The 14,949-nt window shown below is 39.3% G+C and overlaps 1 protein-coding gene across 2 annotated transcripts in view; it reads left to right on the forward strand.

Moving 5' to 3' along the window:
• The first annotated feature begins 4,820 nt into the window (after positions 1-4,820).
• ADGRF1 (adhesion G protein-coupled receptor F1) overlaps positions 4,821-14,949 on the forward strand; it is a 42,183-nt gene continuing 32,054 nt past the window's right edge. The window contains exon 1 of one of the 2 annotated variants that reach the window (XM_003254200.2): positions 4,821-4,962. The gene's annotated coding sequence lies outside the window, so the exon portion shown is untranslated. The remainder of the gene's footprint in view (positions 4,963-14,949) is intronic. The other variant, XM_030802802.1, reaches the window with a different exon arrangement.

Here is a 14,949-nt window from a genome sequence, read left to right on the forward strand (position 1 = left end):
TTGTTTTATAGGTTATAGCTTTCTCTTCTCAGTGTTATCTCTGTACATTCTGTAAAGAGAATAATAATTCTGTATCAATACTGTACATTCTGAACTGATTAAAGGCCACAGATAGTGACTTGATCAACTGCCAGATTTACACAGAACCTTGAATTTAGTGACACTTGAAGCTTACTTCTTGAATAAAATGAAGTGTGGACTCTATAGGACTTCGACGGCTCTCCAACTTATTGTGGAAGGTTCAGATGATGAGAATGTTCTGTCTCATTAGTACCTTTGTTTGCCTTTGCTTTTTCTTTGGTTATTTAGCAAGGGTCAGGCACTTCTATTTGTATTTTCCATCTGTCTTTAGGAAACAGTAGAGAATAGGGTAACAGAACAGACTTTGAAGTCAGGTTGTGTTGATTTTCTGGTTCACCATTCACTTAACTGCTCGATGCCTTGACTCCATTGTCTATAAAATAGCGTTGCAGAAAGTATAAAAACACATGAAAACTGATCAACTGATCACAACAGTACTTGGCACGTAGGAAGTACTCAGTAAATGTTGGCTGATCCACCACACACACACACAAAAAAAACAACAACAAAAAAAACCAATGAGATCCTGTCATTTACAACAATGTGGATGGAAATGGAGGACATTTAGGGAAATATGCCAGGTAAAGAAAACAAACTTCACATGTTCTCACTGATTTGTGGGAGCTAAAAACTAAAACTATTAAACTGATGGAAATAGAGAAAAGAATGATGATTTCCAGAGGCTGGGAAGAATAGTGGGCAGTGGGGCTGTGGGGATGGTTAATGGGTACAAAAATATCATTAGGTAGAATAAATAAGATCTAGTATTTGATAGCACAACAGGGTGACTATATTCAACAGCAATTTATTAAACATTTAAAAATACCTAAAAGTGTATAATTGGAATGTTTGTAACACAAAGAAATGATGCTACATAACCTCAAAGGTTTGAGGTGATGATTACACATTGTATGCCTGTATCAAAATATCTCATGTACCCCATAAAAATATATACCTTCTATGTGCCCATACAAATTAAAAAACAAAAAATTTAGAAAAAGTTTGCTAAGCCAGAAACTGTCACTTACACCTGTAATTACAACACTTTGGGAGGCTGAAGCAGGAGGATTGCTTTGTGCTCAAGAGTTTGAGACCAGCCTGGGCAACATGGCAAAACCCTGTCTTTACAAAAAATACAAAAATTAGCATTGGTGGCTCACGCCTGTGGTCCAAGCTACTTGGGAGGCTGAGGCTGGAGAATCGCTTGAGCCCGGGAAGTGGAGGTTGCAGTGAGATGAGATAATGCCACTGCACTCCAGCCTGGGCGACAGAGTGAGACCCTGTCTCAACAACAACAACAAAATGTTGGCTGATACTAAGTGCTTGATAGTTCTTCTCTTCCTCTAATCAGCTGTCCAGGTCTCAATTATAACACGATGCCACCCTACCCCTCTGATAAAAGCAATTTCTCCTAAGTCACATTGTCCAACGCTTGTCCTTAGGTACCTTCATAATTTCAAACCCACCTCTCCTATCTTAAGCCCTTGTTCCGAGTATGAAGAGCCTGTATCAGCTTTGATAAGACTTTTATCATAGTAGTCAGAAAAATCATCTCGCTGAAATTTACAGTTTATACTCAACTCTTCTCTTTTTTACTCCTCCCTTCAGTTAAAAAAATTATACTTGCAATATATACATATACATACATATAATGCTTTCAAACATTTTGCAACTATGGAATAAAACCACCTGAAACAGTCCAGGGCCTTTCACACGCTCGCATCATCACATCACTCAAGTCTGCCATTTGTGTTTGCAGCCCCTGGGGTAAAACTTCTCTATGACCAAATTCAAAGAATGTCCAGCACTTTTGATGGATGGACATGGGCATCAGGGTCCTTCTGTAATTGGGTTCCTGTCCTTTTCTGGTTCACCTGCTGTTCTGTCTAATTTAGATATTGTCTCACACCGAGTACTCACTCAGGGACAGTTTGTTGACATATGAATTTAGATAACTAGTTTCAATAACGTGGTTCTGTTTGCATTTTCTTTCCCCCAGGACTCAGGCTTATTGCTGTTTATTTGTGGGACCCTGCTCTTTTGCTTGAAAAATACCCAGACTCTTCACTAAACCAACACCAACAGATGAAGTTAGAAGGCTTGAAGCTCTTCCTCAGCCCCAGGCCTTTCTTCTTCTTCTTCTTCTTTTTTTTTTCCCCCAGCATTTGTGGAACGTAAAGTTGACCAGATGAACCAAAATACATTTGTTTACCTGGCTTCTTTGCTTAAGTGAACACCTGGTTCATGCATGTGAAACATGACAATCAAACTAGAGGGGCAACAAAGCTCCACAGCTCTGCACTCAGAAGGTTGGCTTTGTCCTGAGCTCTTAAGGTAACAAGATGTCCAAATGCTGCCACAGTGCATAAACCCATGCTGCTTCCTTTTGCACTGTGTCCTTTGCAAGGACCAGAGAGCTCCTCAAACTCACCAGGAAGTATTGAGGAATTTAGTGTTGCGTGCACTACACATTCTTAGCAGGAAATTAGAAGTGGTGAGTAAACTGCCTTTTGGTGAGTCATCAGTTTCAAAAACACACCTTATTTACGAAACAATCTGAATATTGGACATACTATGACTTCCTTCTATTAAACATGGAATTAAAAGACAATTAAATGCATTCATCTGTTTGGATTCAGATTTTCTCCAAAATCAATGTGCTCATGGAATCATTGATGTCTACTAGTTGCCTCACCTACTAGTGTCTGTTAAAGTGTTTTTGGTATAATGAGACAATGTAGGATTTCCTTTGGTTCTGAGGACCATACCTTGGCCCTAGGAAGTTGTTGGGCTGCAATGACACAATGAGCCAAATGTGGGTAACAGAGCTTCCATCTCAGCTTCAAGCCCTCACCACCTTAAACGCCATACTAGTTGGTCATTTTAACTGTTTCCACCCAATTCCATGGCCACTTTCTTGCCCTAGTGATTAGTAGGTTATTGATTCCATTTTATAAACACATTCCTACTAGAATGCCAGTGAATTACTTTAAACACTTGCAATTTAATATAGACAATAGGAAAGGGGTGGCACTGAACTGAGAAGATGGCATCTCTCATCTTAAAACTTTAGACATTGGACCTACTGAGTAAGAGTATGTATTTCTGGAAGTCTTTATCCTTTTGGAATGGAAATTTGGTCTACAGTTATATTTGGTGGACTGTGAAACAGGCAAAACCCTGCAGAAAACAAGCAGAAGGAGAATGGAATTAACTCGACTAGATTATGAGATTAGCTTTTTTCCACCCAGGCTGATGGGGGACAAAGGAACAATGGTTGAAGCTTGAGTCTACCTGACAATTGGGGTTAGTCAGGTAAGCCCCGTTCTCTTGATAACTTTTTCAGTGGGCTAGACCCAGACCCAATCATGATGAGTATGATAGGGATCAGTGGCCCAGCTGGTGTGGAAGACAAGTAGGTCATACTGGGTTTAGGCCCACATAGCACTAAAGGTCTTCAACATGCAATTAGAAGCTCAAATGTTGACGGGAATATTGTTCACACTAAAAAAGATGTTTCTATTAGAATTTACTTACTCTTTCATGAAAACATAGATGCTTCCTCTTTTCTGATTGTGAGAACAATGTACCTGACTAGCTTCCCCTTTTCTTTAACTGTTAGGAAGTTCTGTCCCTAGAGATAAGTTTCAAATTTATGAAACAATAATTTCAGGGATTATTATTTGCATTACTTTTCTTAATTGACTCTTTAGTTTTATAGTTTCCTTTTTTATAGTTTATATAGAGCTTTTATAATGATTTTAAAATTTTTATTCTCACACTATTTTATTTTATGCATTAACATTGTAAGCCAGCTCAAGTCATTTGTAAAATGTGGAGTGCTTAAAGGAAACAAAAGAAAATTAATAAATTAATTGAATTCAGAGACATCCTTTGCTTTCTTTTCGGTGGCATTTTTGAGAATTAACATATTATTATCCCCTTCATTATTCCATAACAGAATGACAAATTGCTAATTTAGACTTGATTGTTAGTAGCTCATTACCTTGACCAAAAGTAATTTATGAGCCAATGTGGCTAAAGATACAGCACGTAAAAATCTTGACCTTTCATAGTTTTCAAACTGGATGACTCCTTGGAAAGAAAACAAATCTTTACTAAAGAAGTTAATCATGTTTCACTCTAGGTTTTCTAAGGACAAAAAACACACCAAAAGCATTCACCCCAGCATCCACCCTGTTGCTGTCTTTTGCCACAGCTCCTTTGGCACTACCCCACCCAGAAGTCTGAGGTTGTTTTATCTGGGAAAGTAGCTAGTTCATTCTTTAGTCTTAAATGAAAAAGGTGGAAAAGGAAAAACAGTATCTACTCTTATTTCTACCCCACAGGAATTACCCACTTCTCCTCATTGGAATTATGCATGAAGGGCTGCATTCCTTCAGCTTTATAGGGTATGACCCAGTGTGTTCAGAGGTTGGACAGGAAGATTTGATGGAGTAGCATTTTGTAGTAAACCGATCTAGGGCAAAAGTGTTCCACATTCCCCTAGAGCTTTTCTCTCCCATTTCCCTTCTGTGATTTCAGACACCCATCTATATCTGCTGGGAGAATCATTAAGTCTTGAGCTCTGTGCTCCTTCCTCTTACAAGACCTGATAGTGACTTTAAGCGGGAGGGGGAGTTAGCAGAAAAGTATTTTGTTTCCTTCTTGAAGGGGGTGTGTCCCAGGCTTGTCTACCTGCACGGGCAGTAATGTGTGCCAGGAATTGCTGATGGATCAGTGAGCCTGTGTTCATGCCAGTGAGCTGCTGTGGCTCAGATACTAATACTTTCTTTCAAAACAGCATAAGAAGTGATTGAGCCACACGTATACTGAAGGAAGGGCTCCCTCGAGTTGTGGTATGAAGAGATAAATCACCAGGTAAGCCCAATAACTGTACTTTGATTACTAAGAACGTGTATTATGATGACCAATACTACCTGTTAATCTGAAATTACTTTTTCTCTCCTTGAAAAAATAATTCTGATTTCAATATCTCATTTCCTGAAGATGGTTAAATAAGGGAACAGAGTTGAAAAAGCAATGAGCAGAAACAACAGATTTCAACCCGCTTACTAACTGTAATGAGGTGATTGGCTGAGGCTCAAGCTCCAGATTTTCTGACTGCAAGCACACTCTTCCCTCTGTGATAACGCAGGACCCCCGTTGTTCTGATGTGCCAGGGAGATAGATTGCCTAGAATAAAAAGGGCTCCACCAAAGATACTTGTTAAAGTATCAGTCATATGGTTTTTACTAATTCATAATACGTTAACCCTTGCAATCTCTTAAAATAAAATTATGCTTGAGAGAATTAAGCTTATTTTTCCTTTAGGGTGAATTAATTTAAGCTTTGCCTGAATCCATATATACCCAGGAAGTACTTCTCAATTTAACTCCAAAAAGCCCTAGAATTGACTAACCATTTCTCTTGCTACTTCCCCAAATAAATATAAAATGACACACTGTATTTTCTTAGTAGAGGCCTTGAAAATGTATAATTTTTCTTTTCTCTTTTCTTTGTTTTCATGAAAAATGCATTTATGTAACCTGATAGCCTATGTAATGTACAATGCCAGAGACTGCATGAAGGAAAGACACTGAAGGAGGTATAGAAAGAAGGTCAAGGTGGGAGAGGCGTGGAGAAGTGATGACCTTGGCTTTTTCGTGCTGAGAGCCATTAAGCTCAACTTGATAATAGCACTCATGGGCTGGAGATTACAAACAGAGGCGAGAATAACAAAAAATAAATAAAAGTACATTCTTTAATATGTTAGAATATTAACACAAGCCTTTTATTATGCTCTGTTTTCATTAAGAAACCACCACTCATTATCTAACCATAACCCAAATTGACAACAGTGTTCTAATAATGGTCCCATAATACTTTATTCAACCATTGACAAGTAGTAAAACATTGAGCAAATTACTTAGTTGTCTTGTCCTGGTTATTTCATTTGTAAAATGGTGCCAATAAGCATTAAGATTGGAAATAGGAGTGTATGCCTGTGGAGTCTGACAAGCTCAACTTGCAAACTCACCTTTTGTGCACAACCCTAAGCCGACGTGAATTATTGTTGGATGCCCCATATGTCTTTCTTCTCTAAAAGGAGAGTAAATTTCTTAAAAAACAGGGACAGTGTCCCCATAACAGGGTCTGTCTGTTGCTGGGCCGAGGGCAAGGAAAGCACCATACTTTCACAACAATGCGCCTTCTGATGTCTTTCATTACACAACTAAAGGAAAGCAAACATCTTTTTAAGAAAGTAAATGAACACCTTCATTCAAATTTGGATATAAATAAATGATTTTAGTGCTTTGGCTGAGAGTAAATAAAGTAAAAACTGGCAGAAGCAAGAGGGTACTGGGTATTTGAGGGCATTAGCAGTGGTAGGGGTGTGCGTCACAAGGGTGCACAAGTCAGAAAGTGGGGGAGTGGCGTCCCCAGGACAAGTGTCACTGAATTCACAATTTTGCTTAAGGACACACTTAGGAAACTGTGTTGTGTAACCTACCTAATCTAAATGTTTATATTTGTAACTTTCAAAATATTTTGCCTGGTTATTATTTTATTTTATTTTATTTTATTTATTTTATTTTATTGTTTGAGACAGAGTCTCGTTGTGTTGGCCAGGCTGGAGTGCAGTGGTGTGATCTCGGCTTACTGCAAGCTCTGCCTCCCGGGTTCACGCCATTCTCCTGCCTCAGCCTCCCGAGTAACTGGGACTACAGGCACCCGCCACCATGCCTAGCTAATTTTTTGTATTTTTATTAGAGACAGGGTTTCACCGTTTTAGCCAGGATGGTCTGGATTTCCTGATCTCCTGACCTCGTGATCCTCCTGCCTCGGCCTCCCAAAGTGCTGAGATTACAGGCGGGAGCCACCACGCCCAGCCGCCTGGTTCTCTTTTTAATGTTCTTTGGCAGGGAACACCCATAGCTTGTAGAGAAGGGGAAACGCTGTTGCCAAATAGATATGTCTTGAGATTTTCCTAAATTGTGTTTGTCTTAGAAGAGTAGTGCTCGCAAGATTTCAAGGCCTTCAGATTTCTTGACTGGATAGATACATGGTTTTATTTTATTTTATTTATCGATTTATTTATTTATTTTTGAGACAGAGTCTCTCACTCTGTCGCTCAGGCTGGAGTGCAGCGGCACAATTCCGGCTCACCTCAACCTCCACATCCCAGGTTCTAGCAATTCTCCTGTCTCAGCCTCCTGAGTAGCTGGGATTACAGGCACCTGCCACTACACCTGGTGAATTTTTGTATTTTTAGTAGAGACAGAGTTTCACTATATTGGCCGGGCTCTTCTCAAACTCCTGACCTCAAGTAATCCACTGGCCTTGGCCTCCCAAAGTGCTGGGATTACAGGCATGAGCCACCACACCCGGAGATACATGGTTTTAATAGATGTGAAAACAATTTAGGATCTTAGAGGGATAGTGCTAAAGGTCTATAGCATCGTGGTCTGAAACATACCCTCTTCCATTCACAGCTGGGTTCAAGCCTTGATAAACTCAACCCGTAGTACACAAAACCACTAAGGAAGGGAAGCCTTCTTATCACATCCCCTCCCCAATAAGCCACAGATAATCTCAAAGAGCCTCCTGGTCAGTGGCTGATGGAAACTGGGATCTGGCATGTTGAGAATGAAAATTCATAGGAATTAATAATAGAAGTGGAATATGCCCTAGCATTTCATAGAGTTAAAATAAATTTCCTATGTGTAGTCAGTTGAATAAATAAAATACAGAGATGAACAGCAATGAGGTATGCAGTCCTAAAACTGCAAACTCTAGTTATGTTTTATTGATGAGCATTATCAGATCTTCATGGTGTCTTCTTGGTCTTAGTGCAAATGTCAGTTTTTAATCTCCAGAGGTCCACAAATCTAAAGACTTTAAAGTCCTTAAGAAAATTTTCTTATTCTTTTCTTCTTTCTTGGAAGGCAAAACTTTAAAACCTGATAAGAGTTTCTTTATTGTTTTGGGATAAGCAGATATTTATTATACATTTGTGAAGTTGGGACAGCCTGTCATAGTACAACAGATTCACACCTGCCAAGTTTTGGGTAAAGAAAATTTGTGTTAAGCAGATTATATTTTCCATGAACACCTTTTACACTTGTGTTTGTACTGCATGCAGCCTGACTCTACTTGGAGACTTCCCTACGCTTCATCTCTTAGAGAATCAAGCTAATTATTTCTGATAAGACACTTCATGATATATTTCTTAGGCATATCATACTCTTTTACGTTGTTGACCAAGGTATCAATTAAGCAAGTAATTGGTAAAAGACGTAGACAGCAGTAGAATTTTAAAAATATATTTAGGTCAGAATTTTATAGGAAAAGATGGGCCTCATTAAACAAGCTTACAGCTAGATAGGGGGAATAAATTCTAGTGTTCTATACCACTGTAGAATGATTACAGTTAATAATAATACATAGTTTCAGATAGCTAGAAGTAGAATATTCAATGTTCCCAACACAAAGAAATGATAAACGTTTGAGATGATGGATATGCTAATTACCCTGATCTGATCACTGTATATCACATATATCAAAACATCACTAGGTACTCTATAAATGTGTACAATTATTATTTGTCAATTAAAAATAAAATTTAAAATAAATAGATAAAATTGATACAGAATTATCAAGGTGGTCTAGATAAAAAATGGTTTCATTGGGAAATATAGTTGGCAAACTTGGCTATTCACTTGGAGGAAATGAAAGGAAATCTGAAAACCTAAATAAATTCCGGCAGGATTGAATATTTACTTATTTCGTCCCAAAACCTAAATTAACTTAAGAAAGATTGAAGATTTAAGTGTATTAAAAATAATTTAAAGAACTAACTGTTAGACTAAAATGTAGAAGAATGTTTTCCAATCTTTTTACAGAAAACACATTCTTTGGCTGGACACAGTGCCTCACGCCTGTAATCCCAGCACTTCTGGAGGCTGAGGCCGGCGGATCACCTGAGGTCAGGAGTTCGAGACCAACCTGGCCAACATGGTGAAACCCCGTCTCTACTAAAACTACAAAAATCAGCCGGGCATGGTGGCGTGCACCTGTAGTCCCAGCTACTAGGGAGGCTGAGGCAGGAGAATCGCTTGAACCCGGGAGGAAGAGGGTGCAGTAAGCAGAGATTGCATCACTACACTCCAGCCTGAGCGACAGGGCGTAACTCCGTCTCAAAACACAAACAAGCAAACAAAACCACACGTTCTTTACACAACCCTAAGTTTAAAATCCATAATGGGGCTGGGTGTGGTGGCTCATACCTGAAATCTCAGCACTTTGAGAGGCTGAGGAAGAAGGATCACTTGAGCCCAGGAGTTCAAGACCAGTGTGAGCAATATGTCCAGACCATGTCTCTGCAAAAAAATAAATTAAAAAATAATTAGCTGGGTGTGGTGGTGTGTGCCTATAGTCCCAGCCACCCAGGAGGCTGAGACAAGAGTATCATTTGAGCCCAGGATGGGGCTACAGTGAGCTATGATCATGGCATGGCACTCCAGCCTGGGCAGCAGAACGAGACCCTGTCTCTAAATACAACTAAAAGTAAAAATGAATAAGTAAAATCCATAATGGAAAAGATTAACAGATGTGATTTCATGAACACTTTAATCTTTTGTGCAGAAGAAAATAATGCAAAAGGTTTAAAGATGAACTACAAACCATGAGCAAATACCTATAACAGGAGTGACAAAGACAAAAGAGTTCCTGAAACACAATTTTTAAGAAAAAGATGAACATTCCTATAGAAAAACTTAGGAAAATGACTTAAATAGTCAAGCTGCAAAAAAATACAAATGGTCAGTAAATCCCTGAAAAATGCTTAAACTTACTGATGATCAAATACAGGAAAATTAAAACAAAAAGACAAAAATTTTGCCTATCTGTTCGGGAACATTAAAAAGATACTGTGGACGGAGTGATGAAACAGGCATTTCTGCACCTTACCAGTGACTATAAATGGGTACAGGTTAGGAGGGCAATTTGGCCGTGTCTATAAAAACTCCAAATATATAAACCTTTTGAAGCAGCACTTTCCTTTTAACTTAGAAAAGTTAAAAGTTAAATCCTGGTTTGCCTGGAATTCAGATGCGTGAAAGGAAGCTTAATAGAAGGGAAGTTTGAGGGCAAATTGTGGAAGTTCAAAACTGCCATGATCTTGAGTTTGCTTTTCATTCTGTATGGTGTAGAATCTTGATGGTTTCTGAGAATGAATTGATGTGATATTTTCAGGATAGGCGGAATGCCAGTCAAATGGTTCTATTTCTAGAAGAATCATCTGGGGAGTATGATTTTAAAACTTATTTTTACTTTTTAAGAAAATTATGATGAAAATACTATTCATATGTAAAGGGAAACATAAAGAATTAGTGGGTTTTGGTAGGTTCGAAACAATGAAGATTTATCAGTGTGAGCACTGAATGAGAAGTTGGAGAAGTATGTTTTACTCTTATTTAAAATAGATCACCCAAGAAGAGTTTGTGACATCTTTAATCCAACCATTTATATATAAAGGTCCCACAGAGCCTGTTCTGCAGGGGTTTTCCAGCAGGCCTGATCATTTGTGTTTCCATCCTTAGACTCCTGACTCTCCTTCAACACTGAGGACAATCATATTTGTCAGGAAGATAGCTTGTTTTTTCTTGTGTAATTTCAACTTTTATTGTAGCATCAGGGGTACGTGTGCAGTTTTGTTATATAGGTATATTGTGTAATGTTGAGGTTTGGGGTACAAATGATCCTGTCACCAGGTAGTGAGCATAGTACCCAATAGGTAGCTGTTTTTTGTTTGTTTGTTTTGTTTTGTTTTTGAGACAGGGTCTCCCTCTGTCTCCCAGGCTGGAGTGCAGTGGCGTGATCTTCGCTCACTGCAACCTCTACCTCCAGGGCTCAGGTGACTTTCCCACCTCAGCCTCCCAAGTAGCTGGGGCCACAGGTGCGTACCACCATGCCCGACTAATTTTTGTATTTTTAGTAGAGACGGGGTTTCGCCATGTTGCCCAGGCTGGTCTCAAACTCCTGAGCTCAAGCAATGCACTGGCCTCCGCTTCCCAAATTGCTGGGATTACAGGCTTGAGCCATCGCGCCGGGCTCAATAGGTAGCTCTCCAGCCCTTTCCCCCTCTCGCTCTCTCTCCACTCTAGGAGTTCCCAGTGTTGATTGTTTCCATCTTTATGTTCATGTGTACCCAGTGCTTAGCTGCCACTGTGAGAACATGCAAATTAATGCAGGAACAGGAAGATAGCCTTGAAATGTATGTTCTTCCTTTTTTCTGAAAAAAGAATTGTTTGTAAGGAACTCAGGTGGAGATCAAATTAACAATCGTGATTTTATTAAAATCACGCCCCAGGCAACAAAAACTAACCGGCTCATAGTCTAAGGGAAATACTTGATTCTTTAGGCTGAGAAATTTAGGGAAATAGTTAAGAAATTCTTTGTATTTAGAATTTAAATGAAAATAAATTCCACTTAACTTACACAATTGCCAAAATAATCAAATCAAAACTTATTAAAAAACACTTTGTAAATTAGGAGGAATTATTTTATTCCTTTTTATTAGGTAGCTATCACCTCTCTGGAGTTCTGTTCAGGTACTTTTTTATTTTTAAAAGCAAACAATTCAAGAAGCTCAAATTATCTGGACTTTACCTACTTTAAATGAAGTCGAGTAGAGGAGATGAGACATGAGCCCTACCTAGGAATTACAGGAAGGCTGGGTCCTGATACTAAGCTGAAATCTTGGCTGGAAGAAAGAGCTCGGCACCTTTTGCGGAATGCCATTAATCATCTTTTAAGGGCTTCATGGTCACTCCTGCTATACCGAACCACAAGTGGCTGGTGAGCACCTTCAGTTACAAGGGTTTGGAATGGAGCCAACCCATGAGGCTGGCAGCTAAGCCTTTTACAGTGGAAATGAGCTGGACTGGTCTTCTGTGGGAAATGAACCCTACTAGAAAGCCAGAAGGCATATTGAGCAATGAGCTAAAAACAACAAATCATCCTGAGTGAAGCTCTTCTCAGATGCAAAGTGCAGACTAAATAGAAAAACAGAATCCTTGCTAGGAAGGAGCAGACAGCTGTGCTAGGCTGAAGGCACCAGCAGCAGGAGAAATACTCTTGAGCTGAATGAAGTTCTAATGAGTGGCAAAGGATTATAAGCACATATCTCAATTCTGGGATGGAAAAGGATCAGATTCGGAGATAGGGTCACAAACTGGACTCTGAAGGCACAACCAGTCAATGAAACATGGGAGAGTTAAAATAGGGATCCCAGAACAGAGATTCTCGGTAACCAGAAGTTCCCAAAAGTGGGTCTGGATTGTGGCTCTTGGAGTTTCTCTTGAGGCGTGGAGCTACCATGTGTGATAATCCTGCATGACGATATTGTTAACAGCCAGTGCATGGCACAATGCCTGGGAAATTGGAGGCTGTCAGTATACGGTAGTTGAACAAATACAAGTTTAGCAGATTGGCGAAGTGTCCTGGGGGAGGAGTGACTGAGCCAAGTAATTCTTTTTGTCGCTTCCAGACTTATAAGTCCAGAATTCTTAAAAATTATACCTCTGTTCTGAACCCAATAATTAAATTTTTAGTAGGTTCTTAGCTCATCTCAAAAGATGTTAAAGAATTTAATAACCAGTTTGAGGAGAAAACAAGAATAAAGATGAGTAGAAATCGGTCATCTTTCCAGGGTTAGGTTTGGTGACTGCCAGACATTGATAAAAGAACAATTAAATAAGTAACCTACAAATAGAACGTGGAGAATGGGCATGTAATAATGAAACCTGAATGTGAATAGATCTGAGCTCACTTTATTTTTCCCCTCACTGTATAAAGGAGGAAACCGAGCCCACAGTTTTAACTTTCACAAATCCTCACAGAAGAGGTACAAACATGAGGTTACAGTGTAATTCATCCAGACCTCTTCCTGCTGTGTTTATAAACATGAATGTGCTAAAACATGTTAAAATATAAAACGTGTTTACAATTTTACTGTGCACACATGTATATAGACCTTCCCTGAGATTTTAAATGACTTTAAATTACTGTCCTTCCAGAGGAAGTTTGTCTCGCTCATATAACTTACCAAACCTCCAAACATTTTTCCAAAGATGGAAGTGGCTATCTTTTCTGTCCTCCCACCTGTTTTCTCAGCTGTCTTCTCCTCTGTCTCTGTCCAGTTACAGAAACACACAGGAGCTTTTCTCAAAGGCAAGTGGCCCAGCGGTTCCTAGAAAAGATAGATGCCAATGAAAATGTTATCAAAAACTGATAAAATGAGAGGTAAAACAAAACCAAGGTTTTACAGGTCACCTGCCTAATTCTTTTTGAGTCATAATTTCTTTTAGATCCTATGTGGAGACCTGCTCTTTTCGTCAATGTGTGTGCACACATGGATGCATGTGAGGCCAAGATGGACAGGAAAGAGACAGCTCTACTGGGAATTCTATTTATAGAGAAAGAAACATAATCCCACAAATGTTGATGCCAGAGAAACAGCGCAGAGTTCAACCGTGCCTAAGATTAGATTGTTGCCAAGAATGCTGGAAAGTATAGGTGTGAGCAGTTTCAACTAAGCCTGCTGTTGATAAGGAGACAGCTGTTGGCATAAATAAATGATATTTGGAGTCCATAAGTATATAACTGAAAGAATAGGGAGACAACAGCCAGCCCTCTCCAGAGGCATAATAGCAAGTTCTAATGATTGTTTCCTATAAACTGAAGGACAGGGAACGAATTCACTGAATGAATTCAAGCAAGTGCGGAGGGGGTTCCCACCATGGCCAAGCCTTCCCATGGAAGCTGGTGCCCACACAGCTGCAGGTCAGCCATCACTGGCCCCAGCAGCCACAGCTCAAGGTGTGATGGAAACATGTCATGCTCTAATGACAACAACAGCTCCTCATCTGTGGCAAAGACACAAGGATTCTGAGAATTTCTAAATAATCAGGACCATTCTGGCTTGGAAGGGAAGCGATGACAATACCATGGGGTTTATGTTTACTAAAGGCGAAGTTCAGAGGGATTTATGATGACCCTGCACACATGCAAAGCAATCCCTGACATCTTTGCTGCTGTGGACCCTCCTTTGAGTCAGATAATTCAATTACTGTAAAAATGTACTTTATTGCTTCAAAGCTGGGATCCCTCCATTTCCAGAGCGATGGCCATCAATTAACCCAAGTGCACTCAGAGAAGTCAAATTCTGACACAATCCAGCAAGTAACTATAAAAACTGATGGTTAAGGTTGAAATACTAGGCACCACTCTGGGTACTTTACTTGCAAAGTACTCATTCAATTCTCCTAAGAGCCCGTGAATTAAATACTATTTTCCCCATATTCTTGATGGTTAAACCAAAGTATAGAAAACCTGAGACAATTCCAAAGGGCATCCAGTTGATAAATGTCAAAGCTGGGAACAGGACCCTGGCTAGTACAGCTACAGAGCCCATTTTGACCATGTGCCTTGAGATTTCATTTTTTCCCACCTTTGACTAGTTGTCAAATACAGGATGTCCAGTTAAATTTGAATTTCAGATAAGAAACAAATAATTTTAGACAACAAATAATGTTGCAAATAGTGCACAGGACATACTTAACTAATAAAAATCATTGTTTATTTGAAATTCAAAATTTTGAGGGTATCTTGTATTTTTACTTCCTAAATCTTCCGACTGTATCCCAGAGGGAGCTATATGCACCCAGGAAGCAAAGAAAACAATTCTGACTCACTTGAACTTTGGTTTCAAATCCCAGAGTAGAACTCCTATCACAGGACTAGGCTAGGTGGAGAAATCTTTATTTTTTATTTTATTGTATTTTTTTAAGGAGGAGGGGGGCC

This window comes from Nomascus leucogenys, chromosome 22a (assembly GCF_006542625.1).
Source record: "Nomascus leucogenys isolate Asia chromosome 22a, Asia_NLE_v1, whole genome shotgun sequence".
NCBI classification, from domain to species: domain Eukaryota; kingdom Metazoa; phylum Chordata; class Mammalia; order Primates; family Hylobatidae; genus Nomascus; species Nomascus leucogenys.